This window comes from Salmo salar, chromosome ssa17 (genome assembly GCF_905237065.1).
Source record: "Salmo salar chromosome ssa17, Ssal_v3.1, whole genome shotgun sequence".
In the NCBI taxonomy this organism is placed as follows: Eukaryota; Metazoa; Chordata; class Actinopteri; order Salmoniformes; family Salmonidae; genus Salmo; species Salmo salar.
The window spans coordinates 57,466,397-57,490,911 of record NC_059458.1 but is presented as its reverse complement, the minus strand read 5'-3'; the positions used below and the strand labels follow the sequence as shown (position 1 = coordinate 57,490,911).

The 24,515-nt window shown below is 44.8% G+C and overlaps 1 protein-coding gene and 1 pseudogene across 1 annotated transcript in view; one reads left to right on the top strand and one right to left on the bottom strand.

The window, feature by feature from the left end:
• LOC106576167 (protein O-mannosyl-transferase TMTC1) overlaps window positions 1–24,515 on the bottom strand; it is a 98,449-nt gene that overhangs the window by 53,255 nt on the left and 20,679 nt on the right. The window lies entirely within an intron of this gene.
• On the top strand, window positions 7,834–12,729 carry LOC106576168 (E3 ubiquitin-protein ligase TRIM39-like; annotated as a pseudogene).

Genomic DNA, 24,515 nt, shown 5'->3' with positions numbered 1-24,515 from the left:
TTATTATGTGATGTTGTAAGCACATTTTCACATCTGAACTTAATTTAGGCTTGCCATAACGAAGGGGTTGAATACTTATTGACTCAAGACATTTCAGCTTTTCAGTTTTTATTAATTAGTAAAAATGTCTAAAAACATAATTCCACTTTGAATTTATGGGATATTGTGTGTAAGCCAGTGACACAAAATCTCAATTAATCAATTTTAAATTCAGGCTGTAACACAACAAAATTAGGAAAAAGCCAAGGGGTGTGAATACTTTCTGAAGGCACTGTAGACCAGCCAAAGGTAGAGGCACAGAGTCTGTGATCAACCATTACAAAATCAGATATATGCAAACACTCCTGTATTGCACAAACTGAAAAACACAGACACACACACTCAATAACTGAACTTACTGTACATTGTGTGGTTGTGCAGCAGAGAAAAATGTTCGAGCATTGAACATGAGTCGGCAGGATTACAAGTCAAATCTGAGATCAGCAAAGCGAGGGTGTTGAGGTAGAGTTAGTGGTTTACTGCATGTCCACACCAGGAGTAAAAGCATTACAGTAAGACAACACACTCTGTTCTAATCAGTCAATAACGAGGCCTAGCCAGTGTGTTAAAGTTAATTCTGTTTGGCCTCATTGTTTTTGAAATGAGGCTACTGGCTTTATTTGACTTGGCCCAGGCTTTCTCTAAAACAAGAGGCCAAATGAGAATTCAATTATCTGCCAGAGTGAACCATCATCTATAATCAATGACTAATGAAACCTCACTGCCCAGAGAACTCTAAGCCACTCAGGGTCTGGTTTGGGTACACTTAAGAGGTGTGTGTGAGTTACAGTATTACCGTTACCACTGAAGTAACAAACAACTCGGCTCCATAGAGTGGTTAAACCACAGTATGCCTCTAAGAAAGGAGATCGAGAGGGAGAGCAGAGAGGAAGAGGCATAGGAAGATAAGGAGCGAGGGGAGTGCAGAGAGGAAGAGGCATAGGAAGATAAGGAGCGAGGGGAGTGCAGAGAGGAAGAGGCATAGGAAGATAAGGAGCGAGGGGAGTGCAGAGAGGAAGAGGCATAGGAAGATAAGGAGCGAGGGGAGTGCAGAGAGGAAGAGGCATAGGAAGATTAGGTAGCGAGGGGAGTGCAGAGAGGAAGAGGCATAGGAAGATAAGGAGCGAGGGGAGTGCAGAGGGAGACCCATACTCATATTCATAAATCCTTGAGAGCTATGTACACACGGGCTCCCTAGCTGCTAATTAGGAACGTCCAGAAGATACATTGAGCAGATGCTCGACTGAGCTACGAAAACAAATCTCTCTCTCCCTCTCTTTTCCTCTGGGTGTGATACAGTCAATTGTGCTGAGTCACAGAACATTGTCTCCAAAGGCATAATTACATTCACACTCCAGGTCATTAAGATTTGATGAGAGCGGGGTCTCCATCTCTGCCTGTCTGTCCAGGTGTGTTGTTGTGTGAGCAGCTGGGCAGGCAGAGTGACAGCACAGTAATTTAATATCCATAGAGTAACAGAGAGATGGCAGCTCCATCACTCAGCAGGCACCACCAGTCCCTATCCATCCACCTTTCATTCAGTCACCCACACATAGACACTGACTCAGTTTACAGTGAAGGGGAAGGAGGGAGGGAATACAAAAATTGATTTTTACAATACCCAATAAACAAATAATCTCATGAGAATTCATAGACAGATCTAATGCATAAAGTACATCATATTGCAGATTTCTCTGAACCCCTTTCATAAAATAGAATAACACTTCAACCTTGTACTCAATAGAAAAAGTAAAAAATATCCCTTTCAACCTTACAGCACAGTAACAATAATACAGCAATATCATACAGGGAGGACTGGTAATGCACATTGGAAGGAAAACTTTAAAGTTGAACACTCAAGAAAAAGCAACAGATTTCAAGCTAATCTTATAATTTAACATTTGTTAACTTTTGAGAGTTCATCCATATAAAAGGGTTAACTCCATCCTCCTTACTGTTCCAAAGTACATAGCAATATTGTGTGAGGCAGAAATTGTACTGTAGACATAACTTTACTCAGGGAAACTTCAGTGGAGAGACATAGTATGCTCCATTGCTCAATGGAGCATACTATCTCAAACTCTTTGGAAATCTCTTAAAACACTAAACTTGATCAACTTTAATAATACAGACAGAAGGAACACAGAAAATAGCCACAAACAGGTGAGTAGAGAGATTGCAAGGATGTTTTATGCATTCTCTTGTTTTCTTCATTTAAAGTAGCGACATTATTTGGGTTAAATTCTCTTTGGTAAAATAAGTCATTTCTTTACATGGCATATAAATGAGTCATCAAGATCGATCCCATATGTGATTCCATCAGAATAAAACCTCTCAACTGGAAACTATGAAAAGCAGACTCGAGTAAATGCTTTATGGTTTCACCTCTGGTCTCTGTCTGGATTTGGAAACCTCCAGCAGTCGCCTGTCTGAAGAGCCGTTCCTGTGCTCGGTCTGTCTACATGTGTTTACTGAGCCAGTCACCACTTCATATGGACACAACTTCTGCAAGGCCTGTATCAGCTAGTATTGGGTTACCACTGACCTGAGCCAGTGTCCATTGTGTAAGGAGAAATTCTACAGAAGACCTGAGCTTCGTGTCAACACAATGTTGAGAGGTTGCAGAAAATGTTAAGATAATGATCAAAGGTCAAAATGAGTCCTCTGCCTAACCTGGAGAAGTGTCCTGTGACATCTGCACGGGGAAGAGGCCCTGAAGTCTCAACTTTAAAGAGACACAAGCTGATCAATCCTGTGGAGAACCTAGAAGACAGGATGTGTAAGAAGCACAACAGACCTCCAGAGCTGTTCTGTAGGACTGGCAAGATGTGTGTGTGTGTCTGTTCTGCACAGACCACAAGTTTCATGACTCTGTCCCTCTAGAGGAAGAGGAAGGAGAGAAGATGGCTCAACTGGAGAAGACTGAGGCAGAAGTGCAGCAGATGATCCAGGAGAGACTGCAGAAGGTTCAGGAGATCAAACACTCAGTAGATCTTAGTAAGAGAGAAGCAGAGAGAGAGATATCAGACAGTGTACAGGTCTTCACTGATCTGGTTCGCTCCATTGAGAGAAGCCAGGCTGAGCTCATTGAGGTGACTGAGAAAAAGCTGGAAGCAGCAGAGAGGCAGGCTGAAGGGCTCATTAAAGAGCTGGAGCAGGAAATCACTGAGCTACAGAGGAGAATCACTGAGCTGGAGCAGCTCTCACACTGAGGACCATCTCCTCCAGAGCTTCCCATCCATGTGCACCCCTCCTCCCACCAAGGACTGGTTTAGGATCAGTGTACACAGTGATCTGTTTGTGGAGACTGTTGGGGCTCCCGAGTGGTGCAGCGGTCTAAGGCCTCATGTGGTACCCTTCCTGTAGGCTCATTCTGACATGACCCTCCAGCATGACAATGCCACCAACCATACTGCTCGTTCTGTGCGTGATTTCCTGCAAGACAGGAATGTCAGTGTTCTGCCATGGCCAGTGAAGTGCCCGGATCTCAATCCCATTGAGCACGTCGGGGACCTGTTGGATCGGAGGGTGAGGGCTAGGGCCATTCCCTCCCAGAAATATCCGGGAACTTGCAGGTGCCTTGGTGGAACAGTGGGGTAACATATCACAGCAAGAACTGGTAAATCTGGTGCAGTCCATGAGGAAGAGATGCACTGCAGTACTTAATGCAGCTGGTGGCCACACCAGATACTGACTGTTACTTTTGATTTTGACCCCCCCCTTTGTTCAGGGACACATTATTCAATGTCTGTGGAACTTGTTCAGTTTATGTCTCAGTTGTTGAATCTTGTTATGTTCCTACAAATACTTACACATGTTAAGTTTGCTGAAAATAAACGCAGTTGACAGTGAGACGACGTTTCTTTTTTTTGCTGAGTTTATAACAAAACAAGAACAGCATCTGGACAGGGGGAACAAAACAACATTAATCCAGACACGGGGAAGAAACGGAGGAAGTGGCAGAAATAGGGGAGGCAAGAAATAAAGTAATAGAGTCCAGGTGAGTCCCATGAAGCACTGATGCATGTAACGATGGTGACAGGTGTGCGTAATGATGGGCGCCAGCAGGCATGACAGTACCCCCCCCTCTAGGGGTGCCACACGGTGTCCCACCTGGGCGAGCCCGCGGGCCAGCTGAGGGTTGTGGAAGCCAGACGAGCTGGCTGAAGCATGGGAGCCCGACGAGCCGGCTGAGGCGCGGGAGTCCGACAAACCGGCTGAGGCGCAGGAGCCCGACAAACCGGCTGAGGCGCAGGAGCCCGACAAACCGGCTGAGGCGCAGGAGCCCGACAAACCGGCTGAGGCGCGGGAGCCCGACAAACCGGCTGAGGCGCGGGAGCCCGACAAACCGGCTGAGGCGCGGGAGCCCGACAAACCGGCTGAGGCGCGGGAGCCCGACAAACCGGCTGAGGCGCAGGAGCCCGACAAACCGGCTGAGGCGCGGGAGCCCGACAAACCGGCTGAGGCGCGGGAGCCCGACAAACCGGCTGAGGCGCGGGAGCCCGACAAACCGGCTGAGGCGTGGGAGCCCGACAAACCGGCTGAGGCGCGGGAGTCCGACAAACCGGCTGAGGCGCAGGAGCCCGACAAACCGGCTGAGGCGCTGGAGCCCGACAAACCGGCTGAGGCGCAGGAGCCCGACAAACCGGCTGAGGCGCGGGAGCCCGACAAACCAGCTGAGGCGCGGGAGCCCGACAAACCGGCTGAGGCGCGGGAGCCCGACAAACCGGCTGAGGCGTGGGAGCCCGACAAACCGGCTGAGGCGTGGGATCTCGGCGAACCGGCTGAGGTGTGGGAGCCTGATGAGCTGGCTGAGGCATGATGTAGGATGGGAGACTGATGAGCCGGCTGAGGCGTGGGAGCCCGACGAGCCGGCTGAGGCATGACGTGGGATGGGAGCCTGCCGAGCCAACCGAGGTAAGAAAACCTCTCGGGCCAGCTAAGGCATCCTCTGTTCCTTCGGCAGCAGCACGCGGACCCGACGTCACCAACCCCAACAAAAAAACTCCCTGATGCTTCCAATATTGGTGTCTGCATTCTGTAAGAACAGACGCTGGAAGACGAGAAGCAAGTACAGGGAGGGAAGATTTAATGGATAAATGGACATATAACAAAACAAGACCAGCATCTGAACAGGGGGAACAAAACAACATTAATCCAGAGACGGGGAAGAAACGGAGGAAGTGACAGAAATAGGGGAGGCAAGAAATAAAGTAATAGAGTCCAGGTGAGTCCCATGAAGCACTGATGCATGTAACGATGGTGACAGGTGTGCGTAATAATGGGCGCCAGCAGGCGTGACAGTTATTAACAGGACAAAGCAATGATGGTAGATAAAAACAATAGAAATAGTAAAATATAACTTTATGGTGCAGTAAAAACTGACATCACACAGCAATATTGCACAGGTAGAAGTTTAGTAAGGTAAAGTTGTTTGATGTGAATGTTAAGAAGAACAACAGTGTATGTTTTATACCAAAACAAACTGTCTCCAGACAATAACAAAAAAAACACACCAATCACAAATTCAAAAAAAATGTAATATGATTACAAAAATCCGATCTGGTCAGATGAAGATGAGAACATCCTTGTTTAAACTGTCCACTTAATGTCACTCAGTCCTGTTTGACTTGAGATGGTAAAATAATGTATAAAAAATACTTGTTATCTAGGGTGCTGTACCAGGGATACAAGGGGTACATTTAAACATTATAAGATTGTTCATAGGTACTACAGAACCCCAGTTAGATTACATAAAACGGGTTAATTGCAAAAGAATGTGTGCTGGAAACGCAAGGGTGAAGTAGCTACCTTTCTGATGTTCCACTGTGATCCCTTTCTGGAAGGAGATTCTTAAAAAGCTTGAAGAATGGGTGGGACAGCCTATCCTAGAGTCCCCACAGCTGTGCCTGTTTGGGGATGTATTTATATTACTACCAGGTGTTAGCAAAGAAGAGTTTGGTATTGCGTCAGTGGGTTTTCTTACTGTGGCTAGACTCATACTAAGTAACTGGAAGTGTACACATAGTCCGAAATCAACAGATTGGCTCAAACTCATGGTGGAGGCTGCATCTTATGAATCAATGACAACAAAGTGACAGGAGAGGAAAGGGAAATCTTGTATAATAAAGGAAGACTTTTTGAATTATATAAGGGATGTGCGGGTGAGAAGCTAGGGTATAAAGTAGAACGAATGAATGTGTAATGGGTGTTTTTTTTTCCTTTGTTTTTATCCCAAAAATGTATTATAACTTTATTATATTATTATTATTTATTTATTTTTACTTGCTGTTTAATATTCCAACCACTGATATATGGTTGAAAGGTGCTGTCTTGTTGGGTGTTATGTTATTGTTTTTATTAGTGTTAAGTCATATTAACAAACAAAAAATATTTTTAAAAGAATGCTTGTTGTCACTACATACAGTGCATTGTCATGTTACAGCCTTATTCTAAAATATATTAAATAAAATGTTTTCCTCATCAATCTACTCACAATCTATTCCCCATAATGACAAAGCAAAAACAGGTTTTTAGACATTTTTACAAATGTATATATAAACAAAAAAATGAAATACCTTATTTACGTAAGTATTCAGACCCTATGAGTCTCAAAATTGAGCTCAGGTGCATCCTGTTTTCGTTGATCATCTTTGAGATGTTTCTCTAGGATTTTGCCTGTGCTTAGCTCCATTCTATTTATTTTTTATCCTGAAAAATTCCCCAGGCCTTAACGATTACAAGCATAACCATAACATTATGCAGCCAAAACTATGCTTGAAAATATGATAATTGCTTTGCCACCTTTTTTGCAATATTACTTTAGTGCATTGTTGCAAACAGGATGCATGTTTTGGAATATTTTATTCTGTACAGGCTTTCTTAGGTTAGTATTGTGGAGTAACTACAATGTTGTTGATCCATCCTCAGTTTTCTCCTAATCACAGCTATTAAACTCTGTAACTGTTTTAAAAGTCACCATTGGCCTCCCTGAGCGGTTTCCTTCCTCTCCGGCAACTGAGTTAGGAAGGACGCCTGTATCTTTGTAGTGACTGGGTGTAATGATACACCATCCAAAGTGTAATGAATAACTTCACCATGCTCAAAGGGATATTCAAGGTCAGCTTTTTTATTTTATCCATCTACCAATAGGTGCCCTTCTATGCGAGGCTTTGGAAAACCGCCCTGGTCTTTGTGGTTGAATCTGTGTTTGAAATTCACTGCTCGACTAAGGAACCTTACAGATAATTGTATGTGAGGGGTACAGAGATGAAGTAGTCATTAAAAAATAATGTTAAACACTATTACTGCACACAGAGCGAGTCTATGCAACTTATTATGTGACTTGTTAAGCACATTTCTACTCCTGAACTTATTTAGGTTTGCCATAACAAATGAGTTGAATGCTTATTGACGCAAGACATTTCAGCATTTCATCTGTTATGAATTATTTTTTTTAATTTTTTTTAAACAATTCCACTTTAACGTTATGGGGTATTGTGTGTAGGCCAGTGACCAAAAATCACATTTAAAACCATTTTCAATTCAGGCTGTAACGCAACAAAATGTGAAAAAAGTCAAGTGGTGTGAATACTCTCTGATGGCACTGTAGTTTCTGGCGGAATAGTTATACTGAATGAATGCATTTCTTAAGTTCAACTACTGTAGATTTCAAGCAGTCCCCATGTTTGTACTCTCGTCTGAGTGTCTAAGAGCACATGAGAGCATTCAGCTATGTAAAGGGTTAACTATGTTCCAGGAAGAGAAAACTACACTGCAAAATACGGAGGGGAGGAACATTTCAACTTCGCTTTGTTGGACTGAATCTGAAGTGGAGAGATTCAGTATGTTGTAAACCGGAGCAAACGCACTCAAACTCATCAGAAATCTCTGTTAAACAACTTCACAGAGTCTCCAGGCTTTATTTGAAAACACAAACGGAGAGAAAAAAAGAGACAGCACCCATACTCACACAGACACAGGTGAGAAGAGACAGGTGAACATGAACTATACCGTGTTTAAGTATTCTCCTGTTTTTAGCTTCAGTATGTTAAAGGGGCAATATGCAGTTGCTACATACCTTTTTAGACTTTTAAATGAATGACATACGGTATACACCTTGATTCTTGAAGAATATAACAGATTTGTATTTATTAGGGATCCCCATTAGCTGCTGCCTCATCCTGGGGTCCAAACACACCAAAGCACCCACATTACATATAAAACAGTGAACTATGTTTGTACTGAATGAGCTAAAGATAAAACTGTACATCATATAACATCCCTACACCACCACATGTCCACAACACAAAATGTTCAATACCGCCATACAACAATATCACAATGTGTGTGTATGCATGTTTCTGTAGCTTGTGTGTGTCTTCACTGTCCCCGTTGCTCCATAAGGTGTATTTTTACCCGCCTTTTAAATATGATTCTACTGCTGGCATCAGTTACCTGATGTGGAATAGAGTTCCATGTAGTCATGGCTCTATGTAGTACTGTATGCCTCCCATAGTCTGTTCTGGACTTGGGGACTGTGAAGACACCTCTTGTGGCATGTCTTGTGGTGTATGGATAGGTGTCCGAGCTGTGTGCTAGTATTTTAAAACAGACAGCTCGGTACATTCAGCTTGTCATCACTTCTTACCAAAACAAGTAATGATGAAGTCAATCTCCCTTCCACTTTGAGCCATGAGAGATTGACATACATGTCATTAATGTTAGCTCTCCATTTAATTTTAAGGGCCAGCCGTGCTGCCCTGTTCAGAGCCAACTGCAATTTTCCCAAGTCCCTCTTTGTGGCACCTGACAACACTACTGAACCGTTGTCCAGGTGCGACAAAACTAGGGCCTGTAGGACCTGCCTTGTTGATAGTGCTGTTAAGAAGGCAGAGCAGCGCTTTATTATGGACAGACTTCTCCCCATCTTAGCTACTGTTGTATCAATATGTTTTGACCATGACAGTTTACAATCCAGGGTTACTCCAAGCAGTTTAGTCACTTCAACTTGCTCAATATCCACATTATTCATTACGAGACATTGTCACGTCCTGGCCAGTAAAAGGGTTAATTGTTATTGTAGTTTGGTCAGGACGTGGCAGAGGGTATTTGTTTTATGTGGTTCAGGGTGGTGTGTTAGTTAGGAGGGCGTTTGATTTATTATTTCCGGGTTTTGAGTTATGGTCTATGTTTATGTATTTCTATGTGTAGTCTAGTGAGTGTGTTTCTATGTTGAGTTAATTGGGGTGGACTTCCAATTGAAGGCAGCTGTTTGGTGTTGCCTTTGATTGGAAGTCCTATATTAGTTGGGTGTGTTTTGTCTTGTATTTGTGGGAGATTGTTCTGTGTTTAGCCTTGTGCCTTGCCAGACTGTCTGTGGATCGGTCGGTTTGTTGTTTTTGAGTTCATTTTGATTTAATAAATGTTCAAAATGAACAAACACAGTCCTGCTGCATTTTGGTCCTCCTTCACCGACGATAACCGTGACAGACATAGTTGAGGTTTAGGGTTTAGTGAATGATTTGTCCCAAATACAATGCTTTCAGTTTTGGAAATATTTAGGCCTAACTTATTCCTTGCTACCCATTCTGAAACTAACTGCAGCTCTTTGTTAAGTGTTGCTTTCATTTCAGTCGCTGTCATGTCCTGACCAGTATAAGGGGTTATTGTAGTTTGGTCAGGACGTGGCAGAGGGTGTTTGTTTAGAGTGTTCCGGGCTTTTTGGTTATGTTCTATGTTAGTATATTTCTATGTTCTAGTCTTTCAAGTTCTATGTTTAGGGTTATTGGTTTGACCTTCAATTGGAGGCAGCTGTTCTTCGTTGCCTCTGATTGAAGGTCCTATATAGAGGGGTGTTTTTGTTACGGGTTTTGTGGGAAGTTGTTTTTGAATAGCTGTGCGTAGCCTGCATTACTGTGCGTTCGTTCGTTTTCTTGTTTTGTAAGTGTTCAATAAAAGTTAAAATGAGCACTCAACCAGCTGCGCCTTGGTCCACTACATATGACGACCGTTACAGTCGCTGTAGTAGCTGACTTGTATAGTGTTAAGTCATCCACATACATAGACACACTGGCCTTACTCAAAGCCAGTGGCATGTTGTTAGTAAAGATTGAAAAAAGCAAGGGGGCTAAACAGCTACCCTGGGGAATTCCTAATTCTACCTGGATTATTGTTGAGAGGCTTCCATTAAAGAACACCTCATGAGTTTAGTTCAACTGTCAAACCACAGCTTGCTTTACTCCAATGTTTGTAAACAATGTAAATGTAAACAAACACTATATAACCTGTAAACATGGTTAAACATATCATCTTAATCATGGTCAGTTCCTATACCCATAGCTATGTCCATGAGTTTGAGAGTTATTACAAATCTCCAGCCCCATCCCTCAGCTGACTAAATCAGTGGCAGGGTGTATGCTTTAATGGTGTTACAAATGCAGATTGTGCCTTTAAACTCCCTTTTGTAAAACTACTAATTTCTATATTAATCATTGTATTAAGCTTGGTTAATAGCATCCCATAAGACAATGTTGACAACTCTAAAGCTTAAACTATTGAGAACTGAATTCCAGGAAATGCTTTATAGTTTTACCTTTGCTCTATGTCTAGATATGGCCACCTCCAGCAGTCTCCTGTCTGAAGAGCAGTTCCTGTGCTCTATCTGTGTTGATGTGTTCACTGAGCCAGTCTCTATTCCATGTGGACACAACTTCTGCAAGGGCTGTATCTGACAGTACTGGGATACCACTGACCTGTACCAATGTCCAATGTGGAAGGAGAAATTCTACATCAGACCTGAGCTTCACGTCAACAACATTCAGAGAGGTTATGATTTGGAGGCCATTTCTCATATCTACCTTCACTGAGAAACTTTATCCATATATCAGCCCTTGTCCTAATTATGATGGTAAAAACTCTGCCACTCTGATCATCTCTCAGAGGTAAAGATTTATCAATTTTCAAACCAGGAGAAATGTCCTGAGACATCTGCTCTGGAATGAAGCTCAAGGCCCTGACGTCCTGTCTGGTGTGTCAGACCTCTTACTGCGAGACTCACCTGGAACCTCAGAGACTCTCAACCTTAAAGAGACACAAGCTGATCAACCCTGTGGAGAACCTGGAAGACAGGATGTGTAAGAAGCATGACAGACTCCTGGAGCCATTCTGTAGGACTGACCAGATGTGTGTGTGTCAATTCTGCACTGAGACAGACCACAAGACTCAAGACACTGTCCCTGGAGGAAGAGTATGGAGAGAGGAAGGCTCAACTGGACAAGACTGCGGCAGAAGTGAAACAGATGATCCAAGAGAGACTGCAGAAGGTTCAGGAGATCAAACACTCAGTAGATCTCAGTAAGAGAGAGGCAGAGAGAGAGATATCAGACAGTGTGCAGGTCTTCACTGATCTGGTGCGCTCCATTGAGAGAAGCCAGGCTGAGCTCATTGAGGTGACTGAGAAAAAGCTGGAAGCAGCAGAGAGGCAGGCTGAAGGGTTCATTAAAGAATTGGAGCAGGAAATCACTGAGCTAAAGAGGAGAAGCACTGAGCTGGAGCAGCTCTCACACACTGAGGACCACCTCCACCTCCTACAGAGCTTCCCATCCCTGTGCACCCCTCTACACACCAAGGACTGGTCTGAGATCAGTGTTCACAGTGATCTGTGTGTGGGGACAGTGAGGAGAGTTGTGTTTCAGCTGAAAGATACACTAAATAAAGTTATGATGAGTGAAGAGAAGAAGTTGTGTGATGCTGAGCTGAAGAGGATTCAGCAGTATGCAGTGGATGTAACTCTGGATCCTCATACAGCACATCTCTCTCTCATCCTGTCTGATGATGGAAAACAAGTGAGACATAGAAAAACATCAATTCATCTTCCTGACAACCCAAAAATGTTTGATTGTTGTGGCAATGTTTTGGGAAAAGAGGGCTTCTCTTCAGGGAGATTTTACTATGAGGTGACTGTCAATGGGAAGACTGACTGGAATTTAGGAGTGGCCAGAGAGTCCATCAACAGGAAGGGGAAAAATCACACTGACCCATGAGAATGGATACTGGACTGTGCGGCTGAGGAATGGAAATGAGTACATTGCGAACTCTATCCCCACTGTCCCCCTCTCCCTGAGAGAGAAACCCCAGAAGGTGGGGGTGTTTGTGGATTATGAGGAGGGTCAGGTCTCCTTTTATGATGTGGAGGCCAGGTCTCATATCTACTCTTTCACTGACTGTACCTTTGCTGAGAAACTCTATCCATACTTTTTCCTCTGTCCTAATTATGGTAGTAAAAACTCTGCCCCTCTGATCACCTCTCCTGGCAATCACACAGACTGATTAACAATGTCACACAATATTGCCTACATGCATCGATGAGGAAGGATTTTCTTTTCGCAATATTACAGGTAATACATTTACAAATCATAGATAGTCAAGTAACACCACAATTATGAGTATTTCCCTGATGTCCTCAATCAAATGTAAAATGTAAAATATTCTCTAATCTCTCTGTTTTAACATATAAATACATGCTTTATTTAATGAAAAGGAAAACATTCAAAGGAAATTTACTTCAATAAAAACAGTGATAAAAGTTGCATGACTGATTATTCTTTAGTCCATATATTCTTAAATTTGACACTCCATAGGTTATATGCTAAAGTGGATGATGCATCACTGTGTATATACAGTGCATTCGGAAAGTATTCAGACCCCTTGACTTTTTCCACATTTTGTTACGTTACAGCCTTATTCTAAAATTGATGAACTTGTTTTTTCCCGTCATCAATCTACACACAATACCCCATAATGACAAAACGAAAACAGGTTTTTAGAAACTGTTGCTAATTTATGAAGAAAAAAAACAGATATAACTTATTTACATAAGTATTCAGACCCTTTGCTATGAGACTCGAAATTGAGCTTCGGTGCATCCTGTTTCCATTGATCATCCTTGAGATGTTTCTACAACTTCATTGGAGTCCACCTGTAGTAAATTCAATTGATTGGACATGATTTGGAAAGGCACACACCTGTCTATATAAGGTCCCACAGTTGACAGTGCATGTCAGAGCAAAAACCAAGCCATGAGGTCAAACTAATTGACCGTAGAGCTCCGAGACAAGATTGTGTCAAGGCACAGATCTGGGGAAGGGTACCAAAAACGTTCTGCAGCATTGAAGATCCCCAAGAACACAGTGGCCTCCATCATTCTTAAATGGAATAAGTTTGGAACCAGCAAGACTCTTCCTAGAGCTGGCCGCTCGACCAAACTGAGCAATCGGGCGAAAAGGGGCCTTGGTCAGGGAAGTGACCAAGAACCAGATGGTCATGCTGACAGAGCTCCAGAGTTCCTCTGAAGATGTGAGAACCTTCCAGAAGGACAACCATATCTGCAGCACTCCACCAATCAGGCCTTTATGGTAGAGTGGCCAGACGGAAGCCATTCCTCAGAAAAAGGAACATGACCGCCCACTTGGAGTTTGCCAAAAGGTACCCAAGGACTCTCAGACCATGAGAAACAAGACTCTCTGGTCTGATGAAACCAAGATTGAACTCTTTGGCCTGAATGCCAATTGTCACATCTGGAGGAAACCTGGCACCATTCCTACGGTGAAGCATGGTGGTGGCAGCGTCATGCTGTGGGGATGTTTTTCAGCGGCAGGGACTGGGAGACTAGTCAGGATCGAGGGAAAGATGAATGGAGCAAAGTACAGAGAGATCCTTGATGAAAACCTGCTCAAGAGCGCTCAGGATCTCAGACTGGGGCGAAGGTTCACCTTCCAACAAGACAACGACCCTAAGCACACAACCCTAAGCACACAACCCTAAGCACACAGCCAGAGCCCGGACGTCGAACATCTCTGGAGAGACCTGAAAATAGCTATACAGTGCCGCTCCCCATGCAACCTGACAGAGTTTGAGAGAATTTCCAGAGAAGAATGGGAGAAACTCCCCAAATACAGGTGTGCCAAGCTTGTAGTGTCATACCCAAGAAGACTCGAGGCTGTAATCGCTGCCAAAGGTGCTTCAACAAAGTACTGAGTAAAGGGTCTGAATACTTATGTAAATGTGATATCAGTTAATTTTTTATAAATGTAAATAAAAAAAATATATATATTTTTTTTTTAACTGTTTTTGCTTTGTCATTATGGGGTATTGTGTGTAGATTGAGGGAGGGGGGGGAATCATAAATTATAAAATAAGGCTGTAACATAACAAAATGTGGAAAAAGTCAAGGGGTCTGAATACTGTCCAAATGCACTGTATTTGCAATCAAATAACCCTCTCTACCTCCCTCTCTCAACCTCTTTGTCCCTCTTTTACACTGTCAGTAATCTGTAACAGTAGTTAGCTAGAATTGATGCCAATGCCTGAAAAATAAAATGTGTTGCCTTCAAAATGTTTGGTGGGACAAAACAACCTCTCTCTACTGCCAGTAAAGAGGTTCACTACACATATTTCATGTCTTTGTGCAACAGTGCATTTGGCATTAGGCAGTGGAGGCATGGACACTAAAGATTAGCTGGGTGATGTATCACAGTGTAGAGAACAGATAGGGTTTAAAGTATTGTATTGCTTGGACCAGCTGTCACAATGCTTTCCCCTAATGTGACAAATGTCAAATGTTCAGGTCCATTTAAAAAAGCATTAGAGCCAAGTTAGGCTTTGAGTAAAACACACTCAAACTCATACACAAACAGGCATACACATAAACACACTTTCTCTCTCACACACACACACACACACACACACACACACACACTATAGCATTAGCCAAAGGTCAGTGAGTAAGCTGTTCAAGTCAATCTCCATATTTGACTACAGAAAAACACTGAGCAGATCTCCCAATTAGACCTACCCTGATGGCCTAAAGAGTCATGTAAGCTACCCAGCAGAACACACACACACACACACACACACACACACACACACACACACACACACACACACACACACACACACACACACACACACACACACACACACAATTATCTCCAGCGCTCCATTTCATGTTGACAGACATACTCTCTGCAGAGGCTTCTTCACTTTCTAGAAATTTCAAAGGGTTCTGTCTGAGCAAACAGAATCTTCAAATTATTTCATCTCAAAAGAACTCACAGAAACATAAAAAAAACCTCTCTCCAAAACACATTTACACAAGGACAAACACACACACAGACTTCAGGGACATATTTGATACTCGTATTTGATCATCATCATCATCAACAACTTTTCAAAACCAACATTTTGTTTAAAAACACACATAAAAACAATAAAAGCACACCAACAAAATCCCTTTGGATAATTGTACAACATGCACTGACTTCAAAGATTCCTCTGAGGCCGTTTCACAGAGAGAGATAATAAGTGTCACAGAAATTGTGTTGTGTTTCTCTGTCAATTAGAGGTCTCTTTAAGAGAACAAGCAAGGCAGGGGGAGCAGAACCCCTCCTACGGAAAGCCACAGAGATCAAGCCTAACAAGAAACTCAACTGACAGTTCTGGTCCTCCCCTGAAGAATGAAGGACACAGTCACTGCCTCCAAATGAACACACACTATCATAAATACAGCAGATACGCACACACACACACACACACACTAACTGCGTTAAGTTGTATAGGTATGCAGGTTTATGGAGAGATCTACTCAGAGGTGAACTCTCTGGTCAGCCATATGCATTCACTCACACCGTACAACACGCACGCACACACACACACTCCTCCATCACAAACCCCCTCTGGACCCCAGCTCTCTCCGTCTGAATATTTTTTAAGCAGATGGCCCCAGTCAGAAACACATAACCCAGTGTGATGGGCCCCTCATCTCTCCTAGCCATCTGTAAACATGCCTGCAGGAGATGACATTATCTGGCAGAGCTAACACAGACCCAGTGGAGCTGGAGGAGGGCTAACTCACAGGGCAGAGACACGTCTCATAAATCTTCTTAGGGCTAGGGGGCAGTTTCCTGAATTTCCGCCTGACTGACGTGCCCAAAGTAAACTGCCTGTTACTCAGGCCCAGAAGCCAGGATATGCATATATACATATTGGTAGCATTGTATAGAAAACACTCTGACATTTCTAAAACTGTTAAAATAATGTCTGAGGCTATAACAAAATTGATATGGCAGGCAACAATCTGAAGAGAATCCGACCAGAATTATAATTTTTCCGCTCCCAGGCTCTTATTATGAAAAGCTATTGCTTATATATATATATATATCCGTCACCCAAATTGCAATTCCTATAGCTTCCATTAGATGTCACCAGTCTTTATTCAAGGTTTCAGGCTTCTTTTTTGAAAAACGAACAAGTATTTTGAGTTTTTGTTAGAAGTGCATCTGAACCAAATCAGTCTTTCAGCGCGTGCTTACGAATGTTCCTTTCCTATTGAACATAGTACTTTCCATGTGAAATATTATAGTTTATTTACATTTTAGACTACCTGAAGATCAAATAGAAACATCGTTTGACTTGTTTGGATGAAGTTTACCGGTAGATTTTTGGACTCCTTTGTCTGCACGTTGAACGAGTGGATTACTGAAATCAATGGTGCCAACTAAACAGACTTTTTGGGATATAAAGAAGTATTTTATCTAACAAAACACCCATTCATGTTGTAGCTGGGACCCCTAGGATTGCAAACAGAGGAAGATCTTAAAAGGTAAGTGATTTATTTGATCGCTATTTGTGATTTTGTGAAGCCTGTGCTGGTTGAAAAATATGTTGATGTGGGGCGCTGTCCTCAGATAATCACAAGGTATGCTTTCGCTGTAAAGCCTTTTTTAAATCTGAGAATGCAGTTGGATTAACAATAAGTTAAGCTTTTAAATGATAAGACACTTGTATGTTCATGAATGTTTGATATTACGAATGTTTAATATTACGAATATTTATTTGAATTGTGCGACCTGCAATTTCACCGGATGTGGTCAGCAGGTGTTCCGCTAGCCCAAAGAGGCTGTGTTTCAAATGGCACCATATTAACCATGTAGTACACTTCCTGTATATAAACTCAGCAAAAAAAAATGTACGTCCTCTCACTGTCAACTGCGTTTATTTTCAGCAACCTTAACATGTGTAAATATTTGTATGAACATAACAAGATTCAACAACTGAGACATAAACTGAACAAGTTCCACAGACATGTGACTAACAAAAATTGAATAATGTGTCCCTGAGCCAAGGGGGGTCAAAATCAAAAGTAACAGTCAGTATCTACTGTGGCCACCAGCTGCATTGAGTACCGCACTGATGGAGGGATTGTGCATTCCTGGTGTAACTCGGGCAGTTGTTGTTGCCATCCTGTACCTGTCCCGCAGGTGTGATGTTCGGATGTACCGATTCTGTGCAGGTGTTGTTACACGTGGTCTAAGACTGCGAGGACCATCAGCTGTCTGTCCGGTCTCCCTGTAGCGCTGTCTTAGGCGTCTCACAGTACGGACATTGCAATGTATTGCCCTGGCCACATCTGCAGTCCTCATGACTCCTTGCAGCATGCCTAAGGCACGTTCACCCAGATGAGCAGGGACCCTGGGCATCTTTCTTTTTGTGTTTTCCAGAGTCAGTAGAAAGGCCTCTTTGGTGTCCTAAGCTTTCATAACTGTGACCTTAATTGCCTACCGCCTGTAAGCTGTTAGTGTCTTAACGACCGTTCCACAGGTGCATGTTCATTAATTGCTTATGGCTCATTGAACAAGCATGGGAAACAGTGTTTAAACACTTTACAACGAAGATCTGTGAAGTTATTTGGATTTTTATGAATTATCTTTGAAAGACAGGGTCCTGAAATGGGCCGTTTCTTTTCTTGCTGAGTTTAGTAGACTCTGCTTATAGTGAATATGGTTATATTGGTCAACCACTTATAGTGATGAAATTCTCCTACACGGATGTGATCCCTGTAAGAGGAGTTCTCAGTATTTCCATATGCAGGGCACTTTTAACAAGGCATATAGAGCACATAAGGTTGCTGGAATAAGAGCATGCCGTGTGATAAATGTACTGCAACTGTAGTGTAAAATACTGTGCTCTCTACCAAGACAGGAAGGGGTTAAAACATCTGTACTCCCATCCGATTGGCTGCTCTCCAGCTGTGTGGGCTGGCGATAAACGGGTGCCAAACAAATTAGGCAGGAGAGAAAAAAAATGCTCACCACAACAACAAAAAAATCACCAAACATCTTTTTGATGAGACATTTATAAAATAACCTCCCAATTAGTGTTCAGGCCCCTGGCCTGTGTGTCTGTGGGGGGCCCCTAGCCCATGTGTTGGGACCCTGGGGCAAATTGAATGACAATTCATCCATCTAAAAACAGGCCTTCACACCCCACTGGGCCAGATACACAGGAGAAAGACGTGATGGCTATCACTCCCTGTGACATTCTCTTGCTCTCTTCATCTTTCTATCTCACTCCCTCTCTCTACCTTTCTCTCTTCTCACGCACTCTTTTCCTCCTCTCTGTTGTATGCTCCCTTTACTTTCTTTCTTTCTCTCGCCCCTCATTCTCTTTCTCTCCCTCCATTGTCATGCTGGCTTGTTTAATGACAGTTGCGCACCGCTTATCACCAGAGTATGTGAACGGAACTGGAGCGGAGCGAAGAGTGCCCAATTTGACTGGAGAGTGGAGCGAGATTCCCAAAGGCTGGAGGGCCGGCCTTCCTCGCCCGCTCCAATTTCGCTACACTCGCGCTCCAATAGCGCTCACTTCATGAACTCAGGTCAGGTCTGGCCCAGCATGCATTTGTAGTCTACTTGTGTGCTGCTAAAGCCCCTTGCTTTAACTACTGTCATTGAGTTCGCTAAATATTTCCATAAAGAAACTGATAAACACACAGGTGCTAAATCAAGGTGTCTTACAAAGATGAGGACCAAGATCAAGAGAGGGAGTGCAGTGATGTAGTGTCCACAACTAAAGAATCATTGTGGAATCTGAAAAGACACGTCCCGAAAGCATGATGGTGTACTTACTACGGGCACATGCTAAAAGAAAGGAATGAGGTGGGTAGCTAATTAAAGTGTGTCATTGTGGCAAATTATTTACAAACTAAAAATCTGATCTCTTAAAAGTTTTGTTCATTTTTGCTCTATTATCTCTATTATCCATAATTGATTTTGGCCCAATAGGCCTGGCATATGCCCACTTTCAAGGAGCTTTCCGTTTTGATTGGTTTATTTTGGCCAAAAAATATTTGGCCTACCTATAGAAAAGTTTAAAAACAACTCTGCATCTCCGCCCAGCCTGACAAGAGCGGCCAAAAGGGTGTTTAGCATCCCCAGTGACTCTGCAAGCTCAGAGAGGATATTCTCTACTGCTGGCCTGCTCTACAGGCACCATCACAAGCTGGTTAAACACGTGTTTCTAAAATGAATTCAAAAGACACTGTAGACTGAGCCTAATAACACATTTTTCGTTTAACTTGGATTTAAATTATAAGTTATAGCCTATATGCGGAATTTATAGACTTTAATGATTTAATACAACTAAATGTTGTTTAAATGCCGAGTGCTTTATGTCCCTACCAGCCTATTGTGTCGCACTTGCAAATGCTTCACAATGTATTTCTTTTGTAGGTTATAGCCTTGAAATAATACAGCCTAAATAATTCATTTTTGTTCCTTCTTAGTCTCCCTGTCTGACTCCTGACCTATTTAGAGTGTTTATATGCTGTTTAATATGACATGTGGCCTATTTCAAATTATGAGTGCTTCTTACAGTCACCTTTTCATGTTTATTAAAGTACTTTTCATTCCAATCATATGGTTTGGTTTCAATACTTCACAACCAAATGGTAGGTCCAAGTAGTCACTGAAATAGATAGGTGTTGGTTAAATTGTGATTTTAATGAATGGAGTGAATTTGGAGCATCAGTTTTTTTCTCCTGTGAGCGTGGAGCGGTTTTTAGCGGTGCGGTTGGAAAGGGCGTGGAGCGCCGGAGAAAGCGCCGCTCGGTGAGCGATGAGCGGGATTTCGCACCGCTCAACACCGTTCAACACCGTTCACATACCCTGCTTATCAGTGACAGGTCTCCAAACAGGCCAGAGAGCTGTGGCCTAAGGGCTCTCATTACAGAGAGGAGACAGAGTGCACACAGACACACACACAATCTCCATCTTTCTCTCCGTCCTTAATTCCGTCCCTCTTGTGCTCTCTCTCTCTTTTCCCTCCCTCCCTCAGTTCCATCAGTTAGTCCAGCCTGTAGATACATTAACAGCTGATGGTGTTTAATTAAGGCCCAAATTAAATCAGCATCTATTAAATCTTCCCAGCGTATCAAAGAGCCAGACACGGGACAGGCGTGGGGAGAGATCTAACGCACCCCCAACATATCACTAACCTATCTCCAACGCATATCTAATGCATGTTGACAGCTACTGCAGTCCAGAAGAAAGGGCGACCGGAGGGAAGAGTGGGAGAGGGGGAAAAGAGAAAAAGAGATATGGAGGGGGTGGAAAGAGATGGGGAGAAAGAGTGAAAGAGGATAAGAGAGAGAGAGAGAAAGGTAGAGAGAAGGAGAGAGGAAAAGTGGGGGTTTGGCTGGAAATGCTATTGGATCTTCCTCGCTGAATTCCTGAGATGATCCGTATTTCCTGTTCCTTGGCACCAGTATCAAAGACAGTACAGTGAGAGGCCGGAAAAGACTGTTTTCACTGAATACTCACTCCCTCTCCTTATCCTCTCTCTATGCCTTCATACACATACCCTCTGTCTCTCCCTCTAACAGGCCCTGTGGAGCTCGCATCCCCTCTGTCTCTCCCACTAACAGGGCCTGTGGAGCTCATATACCCTCTGTCTCTCCCTCTAACAGGGCCTGTGGAGCTCATATACCCTCTGTCTCTCCCTCTAACAGGCCCTGTGGAGCTCATATACTCTCTGTCTCTCCCTCTAACAGGGCCTGTGGAGCTCATATACTCTCTCTCTCTCGCTCTAACAGGGCCTGTGGAGCTCATATACCCTCTGTCTCTCCCTCTAACAGGGCCTGTGGAGCGCATATACCCTGTCTCTCGCTCTAACAGGCCCTGTGGAGCTCATATACTCTCTCTCTCTCGCTCTAACAGGGCCTGTGGAGCTCGCATCCCCTCTGTCTCTCCCTCTAACAGGGCCTGTGGAGCTCATATACCCTCGGTCTCTCCCTCTAACAGGGCCTGTGGAGCTCATATACTCTCTGTCTCTCCCTCTAACAGGGCCTGTGGAGCTCATATACTCTCTCTCTCTCCCTCTAACAGGGCCTGTGGAGCTCATATACTCTCTGTCTCTCGCTCTAACAGGGCCTGTGGAGCTCATATACCCTCTGTCTCTCCCTCTAACAGGCCCTGTGGAGCTCATATACTCTCTCTCTCTCGCTCTAACAGGGCCTGTGGAGCTCATATACTCTCTCTCTCTCCCTCTAACAGGGCCTGTGGAGCTCATATACTCTCTCTCTCTCCCTCCAACAGGCCCTGTGGAGCTCATATACTCTCTGTCTCTCCCTCTAACAGGCCCTGTGGAGCTCATATACTCTCTGTCTCTCGCTCTAACAGGGCCTGTGGAGCTCGCATCCCCTCTGTCTCTCCCTCTAACAGGGCCTGTGGAGCTCATATACCCTCGGTCTCTCCCTCTAACAGGGCCTGTGGAGCTCATATACCCTCGGTCTCTCCCTCTAACAGGGCCTGTGGAGCTCGCATCCCCTCTGTCTCTCCCTCTAACAGGGCCTGTGGAGCTCGCATCCCCTCTGTCTCTCCCTCTAACAGGCCCTGTGGAGCTCATATACTCTCTGTCTCTCCCTCTAACAGGGCCTGTGGAGCTCATATACTCTCTGTCTCTCTCTCTAACAGGGCCTGTGGAGCTCATATACTCTCTCTCTCTCCCTCTAACAGGGCCTGTGGAGCTCATATACTCTCTCTCTCTCCCTCCAACAGGCCCTGTGGAGCTCATATACTCTCTGTCTCTCCCTCTAACAGGCCCTGTGGAGCTCATATACTCTCTGTCTCTCGCTCTAACAGGGCCTGTGGAGCTCGCATCCCCTCTGTCTCTCCCTCTAACAGGGCCTGTGGAGCTCATATACCCTCGGTCTCTCCCTCTAACAGGGCCTGTGGAGCTCATATACCCTCGGTCTCTCCCTCTAACAGGGCCTGTGGAGCTCGCATCCCCTCTGTCTCTCCCTCTAACAGGGCCTGTGGAGCTCGCATCCCCTCTGTCTCTCCCTCTAACAGGCCCTGTGGAGCTCATATACTCTCTCTCTCTCCCTCTAACAGGCCCTGTGGAGCTCATATACTCTCTGTCTCTCCCTCTAACAGGGCCTGTGGAGCTCATATACTCTCTCTCTCTCCCTCTAACAGGCCCTGTGGAGCTCATATACTCTCTGTCTCTCCCTCTAACAGGCCCTGTGGAGCTCGCATCCCCTCTGTCTCTCCCTCTAACAGGGCCTGTGGAGCTCATATACTCTCTGTCTCTCCCTCTAACAGGGCCTGTGGAGCTCATATACTCTCTGTCTCTCCCTCTAACAGGGCCTGTGGAGCTCGCATCCCCTCTGTCTCTCCCTCTAACAGGCCCTGTGGAGCTCATATACTCTCTGTCTCTCTCTCTCTAACAGGGCCTGTGGAGCTCATATACTCTCTCTCTCTCCCTCTAACAGGGCCTGTGGAGCTCATATACTCTCTCTCTCTCCCTCCAACAGGCCCTGTGGAGCTCATATACTCTCTGTCTCTCCCTCTAACAGGCCCTGTGGAGCTCATATACTCTCTGTCTCTCGCTCTAACAGGGCCTGTGGAGCTCGCATCCCCTCTGTCTCTCCCTCTAACAGGGCCTGTGGAGCTCATATACCCTCGGTCTCTCCCTCTAACAGGGCCTGTGGAGCTCATATACCCTCGGTCTCTCCCTCTAACAGGGCCTGTGGAGCTCGCATCCCCTCTGTCTCTCCCTCTAACAGGGCCTGTGGAGCTCGCATACCCTCTGTCTCTCCCTCTAACAGGCCCTGTGGAGCTCATATACCCTCTGTCTCTCCCTCTAACAGGGCCTGTGGAGCTCGCATCCCCTCTGTCTCTCCCTCTAACAGGGCCTGTGGAGCTCGCATCCCCTCTGTCTCTCCCTCTAACAGGGCCTGTGGAGCTCATATACCCTCGGTCTCTCCCTCTAACAGGGCCTGTGGAGCTCGCATCCCCTCTGTCTCTCCCTCTAACAGGGCCTGTGGAGCTCGCATCCCCTCTGTCTCTCCCTCTAACAGGGCCTGTGGAGCTCATATACTCTCTGTCTCTCCCTCTAACAGGGCCTGTGGAGCTCATATACTCTCTCTCTCTCCCTCTAACAGGGCCTGTGGAGCTCATATACTCTCTGTCTCTCGCTCTAACAGGCCCTGTGGAGCTCACAGCAGACACATACAACTCTTTTCTGTTCCATCCCTTTCTGCTGGGTTCATTCACAGATCACAGCTCCACACACACACATACAGTCCGAGGTCCCCCCACCGCAGGCCCCATGGCAGATAGGCTTTCAGAGATATGCTGTGCGTGCGGTCAAATTAGAGATTCGTTCTTCTGCACCAACACACACGCCATCCCTCAGAGAGAGTTCCTGTCACTACTGGTTGAGACAGAGCTCAGGGGAGAGACAGCGGACACTGATAGGGCTCTGGGCTTGTCTTTGGGGCTTTAACATACTGCAAAGGATTACACAAAAACACAAACGCACGAACACACACACAAACATTATTCTTTCACATCTGTCTCTTACCCTCTCCCCCCACACCAATTCATCTCTCCCTCCTTCCCCTCTCATTCTATCTCCATGAATCTCTCCATCGTGCTGTGATGTCATAGCCACACCATAGAGATGGTGGTGAGGTTGGTGTGTGGTGAGTAGCAGATGCTAATAGTGATGATGTTGGTCTGGGGGGGGGGAGCGAGTCCAAGCCCAGCATCAGTGCTTGGTTTGGGGTATGACTCAAGGCTGCAGTGCCTGTGGTTGGAGGTATGGAGCTCCACACATGAAAGAGGGGATGAAGAGAAGACTGTGGGCCAGGAGCAGTTTTGGTGGCTGAGGACAGGGAGCAGAGATCAGGGTTGTGGCCCAGGCATGATGCCTGACTGTGGACATAACTCTGGGCGTTCTCTGGTGGCTGGAGGGAATTGAAGTTGTGTGTGCAGTTTGTGTGTGTTTTCTGGCTAGAGACGCAGAGGCATGTTGCTGTGCCATGTAAACACACAGCCAGGCCTGGCAGCAGGCCAACACGGCTGTTCGGGTGAGTGTGTGTGTGTGTGTGTGTGTGTGCGTGCGTGTGTGTTGGGAATAGAACAATAAAACAAGTAAAACACAAAAACATAAAACAAGCAACAACCCTGTACTGTAACTTAGCAACAGAGCAGTGTCTTAAAGCTATAGGAGTCAACATTGAAGTCACCACTAACTATTTAGCAGGCAGCTTTAGTCCAGAGCAACAGAGAGAAAAAAACAAAGCCACGAGTAAGTAGCAGCAGTGTTGCTACACACCATTCATCAGCCCACAG